At 42.7% G+C, this 8,603-nt stretch overlaps 1 protein-coding gene across 1 annotated transcript in view; it reads right to left on the bottom strand.

Annotated features, from left to right (window-relative positions):
* The window catches only part of KCNJ14 (potassium inwardly rectifying channel subfamily J member 14), a 28,524-nt gene extending 20,334 nt beyond the window's left edge, over positions 1-8,190 (bottom strand). Inside the window, exon 1 of the mRNA XM_082195424.1 lies at positions 7,938-8,190. The gene's annotated coding sequence lies outside the window, so the exon portion shown is untranslated. The remainder of the gene's footprint in view (positions 1-7,937) is intronic.
* Positions 8,191-8,603: the final 413 nt, after the last annotated feature.

Here is an 8,603-nt window from a genome sequence, read left to right on the forward strand (position 1 = left end):
TTTGGGCTGTGGTGGCTTCTCCTGTATAGGGGAAACCTAAAAGGGAGCCAATTTCACACTCCCATGCAGGATCGGGACCCCTACTCTGCAATTAATCACAGAGCTTCTTTAGAAAAAAATACTGAGGACTAGAAAATGAAAATCACTATGGACTACACCCATATTTGGGAGTAGGAGAAAGGGCTTCAATTTAGAGGGCATGGGTTCTGGATTGAAGGGGGAGATTTAGACCATAGTGCATGGCTTCCAGATCAGAAGGAGGGTCTCTAGGACAGAGGGCAAGGTTTCTGGATTAGGAGGCAGAGCTTTAAACTAGAGGGCCCAGTTTACAGATTAGGCAAGCGTCTTCAAGCCAGAGGTTATGGCACCCACATTAGGAGGCAGGCCTTTAAACTGGAGGCAGGGCAGTCTTACCCATAGACGCTAAGCGTGCGGGAGACCGAGAGTCTGGGGCCTGAGACTTGAGTCCAGGGAAGAGCCTGCCCATCGGTCAGAGTGCCATGGCGGGCTCTTCTGCTGCGGGCAGCTCTGCACCACGAGTTCAGGGGCGAGCGAGCCAGCGAGACACTGAGGCGGCTGGACGGCTCTGCCCTCCTGCATGTCTGGGACTGGGCAACCTGGGGGGGGGGAGCACCTCAGTGCCACATATGCTTAAGAGACAGCCCTGACTGGAGGCAGTTGCTTGCAGGGCTTCTTGACATATTTGACACCCAACGCCTCTCTTTTTCAGAATCAAATCACTACTTTTGAGACAGGGGTGCTAACTGGAATAAAACATTGGGGGGCACAGGGAAGCCCCGCTCCACATACTAAATCACATGGCACGGCACCCCCCCCCACTTTGAATGGCAATGCGAATCAACTTTGGCGGGGCCTGGCCCCCTCAAATATTTTCTTGGGGAGCCAAAGACACTTCAGCCCCTAGGAGTTGGCTCCTATGCTTTGAGATATGGTCCTTGGGTGGTTTAAGAAAGTGAATAAAAAGCTGGTGGTAGTTGTTTTGACAGAGTGGCTTGGGAGACGACACATGTCTTCTTATATTGTAGTGCGCAACATACACATATTTCATATGTCCCACTACTGGGTCCAATCAAACTGTCATGCTATACAAATCTGCAAAACCAGCGAACAGACAGGGATGATAGCAGAATAAATGAACATAACCACTTGCAACAATACCTTACCATATTTAACCATGTGAAGGACTGGTTTTCATTCTCAAGCCAAAGATGTGGAGGGCGTTTCTTAGGTGAGTATACCACTAGGGAACTAAAGAATCCACATATAACAAATACTTTGAAGACACACCTACTCCTTCTGTTTTCCTAAGCACATACATTTTCTTAATGGGGAAAAAACCTTGATTGGCATTGAGGGTGTTGGGTGGCCCTTGAGCCTGCCCTTTGCCTCACACACCATCTGAGAGGTCCATCAAGTGTTCAGCCTCCTGCTGAATCACTGATATCCACGGAGCTGCCAGTCAGCTAAGAGTTTCTCATGCGCTGTGATTGTCAGTCACTAGTCACAGCAAGGAAACCAGAAGCTCTCTGCTTCTGGCAAAGCAGCTGCTCAGAATCGAACTTGTTCTCTCCCCCCACCCCTTACGCTCCAAAATTTTACAGGTGAGAATAAGGACACACTTGTAACACCCTGATTCTTAACTACCCTCTGCTCCTCTGCATTCTCTCCCTTGCCCAATTACACTTTGCTGAAGCAAGAGGGTGATTGTCCTTCTGGTTAAAGATATGCTAGGAAAACACACAACTGATTTGCAGTGTGTTCAGCAGCAGTGTGTGAAATGTCACTGTGCAGTCCTTAGGTTTTCTTGCACGTGTATTCCTAAGAGCAAGATGCATCCACCCAGTGCTTTTTTTCTGGGGGTACGCATACCCCTAAACGTTTTGTGAATCTTTGTACTTTTGTCCATTTACTGTATTTATTCCCCCCCCCCCCGATTTGATCTATAAAATGGTGATTTACTTGAGTCAAAATGAGAGTACTGTACCCCTAAACATATTTTTTTTTTTGGGGGGAGCACTGTATCCACCCAGCACTCAAAGGTTTCCCTCCTAGAGATGATGAAGAAAGAGCTGAAGCTCAAAGAGTAACTGACCTTACACTCCACGCCAAGGGCATTCTTACAAAGTGTCCTCAAAGACAATAGCAGGGACAGTGACCTACAAGGGACCAGAATAGCGTGACAGACCCTGGTAAACAAGAACATATGAAGTGCCTGCCTGTTCTTCTGCATCTAATTTAAAAGGTGCAACTCTAGGAATGTAGTACTCCGCACGTGGCTTGCTTATTTTCCTTAAGCTACAACAGACACAACGTAACAGGCTGTTTTTGTCTATGTAACTTCTATTTCAAACACAATTCAACATATAATATCTCACAAAGTGTAATTCCATAGACCAACACATCATGCAAACAGAACATAGCAAGAGAAATTAAAGTCCAGTATTGGCATTAACCACAATATTGTATTCTGATGTTCCTTGTATGTAGATATAAACTGAATTTATTTTGTTCTATGTTTCCGTCGTACAAGAATATGAGTATGCACGGCTGACGAAGCTCAGTTGGGCAAAACAAGGTATTATCCCGGAATCCTTGTCATGCCATACCTTCAAGTTTTCCATCTGATCTGATATTTACATACAAGGAATGTTAGAATCCTCAAAGCAGCGATACGTGGAACATAATAAGATAAGCATACCATGTTGTGGTTATTGCAAATATGCCAATTTAGGAACTGAATGGACTTTTATCTCCTGACCTTCCATTGGACTTTAATTTCTCTTGCTATGTTCTGTTTGCATGATGTGTTGGTCTATGGAATGACACTTTGTGAGATATTATATGATGAATTGTGTTTGAAATAGAAGTTACATAGTCAAAAACAGCCTGTTACGTTGTGTGTGTTGTTACCAGGATTGTATTTACGTAACCTAAGGTTTAGTAGTATTTCCTTTAAGCTACATCAAACTCTCATACCTGCAAGCAACTGGATGTGTTGTGCCCAATTTATTTGCCTATTCTCTGTCTGTGACCCTTTGCAACCTTGAGTCTGAGGATTTTAAGAGCCAAAGAGGTGATAACAGAGCAGGGATGCCCATTTTTGTTTCATACAGGCTTTGCCAAATCAAACTAGATTACAATCAGGGCTATCGCTGCTTGATCAATTAACATTATATTTGTATAAATCTATACAAGTAAAAATAATCCTTCTGGTACAGAAAGGATACCTGCTTTGATTTTCGATTGTATTGCATGGCGTATAGATTGTGTAAAAGGCATCTTCTTAGATTCTCGAAGATTAGAAAATGCTTCTTTTACGATAGTGTTTGCCATCTATAATTTTGATAACGACTTGGTTTTAAAATAGCACATACTTTAAAATCTGCAGCCTGATGAATCGGGCATCTTTTTAGTCAATTTAAAGTGTAACTTAATTAACCCATTACATGTTGCGAATACTAATTATTATTAGCTTTCAGGGCAGCAGGGTCAGGAGCTGTAGAAACTGGATCTACGCCTGCATGTGTTTTATTTTAAGGACTTGTGTCCTGCACAATTTTTCAAATGAAACGTACGGCAGCCAATGAATCAAACGCAATCCGCGACAAGACCCACAGATACGAAACTATAAATGCCCTCCAAGTAACGAACATTTTTAAAAATCCTTCGCTAACAAATCAAAACGTCATGACAGTATTTAAAATGTACGGCACAGTCCCTGCTCCTAACATAAATCCAGAGCGCCGCTTTAATGAACTGATGACAAGCTGTATTTTTCTGTTTCTGTTGTTTTCAGCAAAGACATTACTATGTTGGGTCTTATTGGTTTGAAAGCTGTCTCAGCTGGTAAGGTAACGTTTTGTTAAGTCAGTCAATAAAATGTTGCTCCACGGTGCCCTGATGTAAGTCCAAGCGCTCTTGCATAGAAACAGGTAATGTGAGCTGGACAATAACATATACAGTCAACAGGAATTTCCAGGATTGTGGCAGCAATTTGCAAATTTCTGGCTGTAGAATCCACTATTGGTCAATAGTCACTGGTGATTTTTTTTTTACACTATTATGTATTTAAATGCTTAAAAATCTTCTAGAAAGTGCAGACTAAAGAATAAATATATAACAATGCCAATGCATTTATGGAACTGGTTCAGTTGAAAACTTGCCTCATTACAGATGGGTGGGGTACAGTGCCGGATTTAGGTTTGACGAGGCCCTAAGCTCCTGAAGGTAATGGGGCCCTTTATATGTCCAGCTGTCCTTTTGTCAACAACAAATTGTCACTGTTTTTTGCGTTGAATATCTGCTATAGGGTAATTTATGGACCCATTACTAACATCATAGGAGCCTACACAACACAAAACACTGTTTCTGTATGTAGGTTTTATTTTATTAGTTTTTTATCATATTTTGGAAATGTACATCTAGTTTCTTTTCCTTTAATTTTTTTTGGGGCCCCCCAAGAGAGTGGGGCCCTAAGCTATAGCTTGTTTAGCTTATACAGTACTTAAATCCAGCACTGGTGGGGTATAACAACAAAAACAACTTTCTCAACCTTCACACCATTTGTGCACGTTAATTTATCTGCATGAGTGACTACAGCACTAGAAAACATAACTTCTCTTAAGGAAAGGGACAACATTGTACTCTCTTTAAGAACCAAAAAGGTTTCAACTAACCGAAAAGGTAGAGAACTTCACGCCTTTTAAAAATTACATGAAGGAACCTAGCAGTGATTGTTACTTTTCGGTCCTGTGCTATTTATTAGTCTGTTCTGAGTTGTATTTATTTAACACCTGATTGGAAATAATAAATGATATAATTATATTTGTATTTTTTTTTCAAGCTTCACTTTTCTTTTATTAAAACCAGTGATCAGTACAAATAAATGTATACAATGTATTATTGCAATTTTATCCCACCCTTCCTCCAAGGAGCTTGGGGTGGCATATATGGCTTTCCTGATGAGAATATAAGATGAGCCAAGGATTGCTCTGATCCAGCACTTGGTTTCTCACAGTAAACAATCAGATGTTTCTAGGAAGGCCACAAGCAGGATATAATTCCAGTAGACTCTCCCCCTGAAGTTGTCACCCAGAAATTAGTATTCTTTGAACCTTGAGTTTCCACACATCTGTCATGATCCTCACTTTATGATCACAGTAACCCTGTGAGAGGTATGTTGAGCAATTGTCCCAGTGATCACTCCTTTTTATTTGAAAGGGGATTAAAACAGGTCACTCTGGTCCTAGTCCAATACACCTAACAACTACACCACACTGGTATTGGGGTTTTGTAGGTCTACTGTCTGTGACTATTTCCGTGTAGACAAAATATATATTGGGTGACGCAGATCATAAGAACCAGATGGTTGGAAGCAGACACTAACATCTTGAATTCCGCTGAATAATCTACCCATTGGCCTCCAACTGTGAAGTCTGACTTCTGCTGAAACACCAAGAAGTCTTGTGGATTGCCACACTGTCCAACTTTTTCACATCAAAAACTGGGACATCTTCCGGGTTGCACTCCCGGGTGAGTCACTTGACCCATGTTGCGATGTCACCCCCCCAAAAGATCGCAGCACCCAAAATGGCTGCCGTGATTTTGTGGAAAAATAAAATAAAATTGGGATGTCCTGTTTCTTCCAGGGCACTTGGTGGGTATGGATTCCAAATGAATCAACTGATTACCGGGAAGCCAGGCAGACCCAAAACATTTTGCTGCCTGTGGTGAAGTACAAGATGGTGGTTCACATTCCATACACAGAAGCCAGCTGGATTAGCTCTTGAATCTTACTTCAACACTGGTAACAGGAGAGCATACCTGAGGGCAGCAAGCTCACCTAGAGGATGTAGGGCAGGCTATATGGCGTGCACAGTTCTAACCACCAATATCTTGCTGCCGCTTTCCAGCATCTGCTACCTGAAGCAGCTGCTTCACTCTGCCTAATGGTAGGGCTGGGCCTGAGGGAAGTCCCCAAACCTATCCTCAGAGGGTCTGGGATGGAGGCCTATTTCATAAACTTTAGGCTGAGCATTCATAGGCTCAAATGTTCCTCCTTCTGTGGCATTCCTTGGAGAACCTCATTGGGAGCACCAAAATGTCGCTCAATAGAGGGCAATCCAATCTCTTAACCAAGGGAATTAATATCTACCTTCCGGCACTTCACAACCAAACCAAAGTGTGCAAGAAAAGAAAACACGTTTGAGCAGGTGTTTAGCATGCAAATAAATTCAGAGGACTAAACAAGTAAACCAAACCACTTGGAGATGGAAGGTTACAAAAGAACACCCTACAACGCTCTAGGAGCTCCATCCCATTTGATTTTGGGGAATAAATTCCCCTTGCCTTCTGATATGACAGCCAAATCTACCACAGGAACTAAATTCCTCTGCCCTACGGTTTCCTTCCATAGCTGAGTTGCAGACGCAATATCATATGGATTCACCAGCCACTGTTGACCTGAAGCAGTGACAAACCCAATTAAAATTGAAGTCCACCATCTAGAAGCCACATAGCATCCACATAACATTTTACCTCTATTAGCCCGACAGGGAAGTGGCTATCCTGTCCCTAGCCTCTAGTCACAGGAATAAATCTGGCACGATTCCCCCTCACACTTAACCCTCTACTCTGTACTCATAGGTAGAGGTCAGCATCAAGGTCATTGGTCTGGGTCTGCATAAGGTCGAGATAAGGTCAGGGTATAAATGCTGATGCCCAGTGGTGTCCTTTTAAACTTTTATTTATTGCAATTGTCTGTTACCCCACTCAGATAACATCATAAATATGTTTTACAACTGGAGCACCAGAATCATCTCAATATAAAAACAGATTTTTTAAAAAACAAAAACTAACAGGCAACTAAGTAAGAGTTCAGTTCACAGAAGAAGAAAAACAGATGCCAGGGTCATAGTGAGAACATTTCATAGCTGGGGTATCGCAACAGAAAAGGCCCTTTCTATCAGCATCACCTCAGAAATTGCGGGAATTTGGCCAATTGTGTCTGTGGATAGTCTTAATAGTCAGACAGGTTCCTAAAGAAGGCAGTATTTTGGATACCAAGGCTAAGCTGGTGAGGACTTTAAAGGGAAGAAGCAAGACCTTGCATTGGGCTCAGAAAAAGACCAGTAGCCAGACTGGCAAGGAGTCATGTCTGGCAAAATGTCATCCATTTGGTTGCTAGATTTCGTTCTAACTGAAATTCCCAAGCAGTCTAGTCTGTAAGAGCATCTCCAAAAGGGCATTTCAATAGTCCTTTTAAATAAGATTCTGTATCTCTCTCATTCGTCAATGGAAGAGACAAGTATTCCCATTTTACAGAGCAAAATGCTGAGCTGGCAGGTTGTCAGCTGTCCTGACTGAGTAGGTATTTGCAATCTGGATTTGACTGCAGCATATTGTCTTTTAAGCAGCACTGTCTACGCATAGCCACCTTGCCAGCTTTCTCTTTGTACCATATCTGTCAATCTGTATCCAGACTATCTATCCATCCACATCCCTCCAAAGCCATTCATCTCTAAACTTCATATCCCCATTCTGCCTCCTTCTTTCCCCCATGCATCTCTCTAGCCTCCCGTGTTCTCTGTCTTCCGGGATTGAAACCAGAACATTATCCTGATACCAGAAGTATAGTAGCAAATCTGAGGTGGTTTCCCCCCCTGCTTGTACATATCGTTTTACTCCCTTTCTGTTCCTTCTATCCACTTTGATTGCTGCCGTGTGACATTCTCTCTCACATTCTAGTGACAAACTGTTTTATAACTTGTTTTCTTCTGAAGGTAACTGGGCATATGTGGCGTCCATGAGGGCAAATACCAAGAGACAACTGACTGCAACCTTCTGCAAACCCTTTTGCAATCACCCATTGCCTTTCAGTTCCCACCCTGGGCATCTGTTGCAAAGAAACCACTTACCCCATTACATTTGGACATCCCTGCATCTTTCCTCAGAAGTGTTTAGTTTGTTCCAGGTCACTCTTTCTCTTCTTCAGTAATGCTGTATCTTTTCTCTCTCTCCTCCTTTTCTCTCGTCACCTCTTTTCTCTTCCTTAATTCTCGTCTCCTGGCCGTCAAGGATGCCTCTCACTCACTTTTACTCTCCTCTGCTCCCTCAGACCAACTGTTGGGAACATAGATCTCAGCTAATCCCTAGAGCATCTGTAATTTGCCTTGAGTTGAAAAGGAGGCAAGCCCCTCCCCCTGGCCCTTTGAGATTGGCTGCTTTTGGGTGTCCCTCTCCAGCTGTTTATGGACAGCTGGATAGAGAGAGAGCCAGAATGGGGATGGGGAGGAACTGAAAAACGAGGAGGGATAGGGTCCAGGTCTGCCTTTCAACTTCTTATATCTTTATATTTTCCTTCCTCTTGTATTTATCAGTTCATTCATTTTATTTTATTTTCATTCTCTCTTTGTTAAGCTCCCTCCAACCACTCTGTTTTCTCTCTCTACACTCAGCGATAAAGTGCCGAGGCCTGCAAATCAATGCATGGAAAATGCTCCCAGGGGATCAGAAACGTCCTGGTGGAAACCATTAATGGTTTAAGCTTTGGACAGTCAGGACTCATAAACTGCAGAACCTGC

This window comes from Podarcis vaucheri (assembly GCF_965113315.1).
Source record: "Podarcis vaucheri genome assembly, chromosome: 13".
In the NCBI taxonomy this organism is placed as follows: domain Eukaryota; kingdom Metazoa; phylum Chordata; class Lepidosauria; order Squamata; family Lacertidae; genus Podarcis; species Podarcis vaucheri.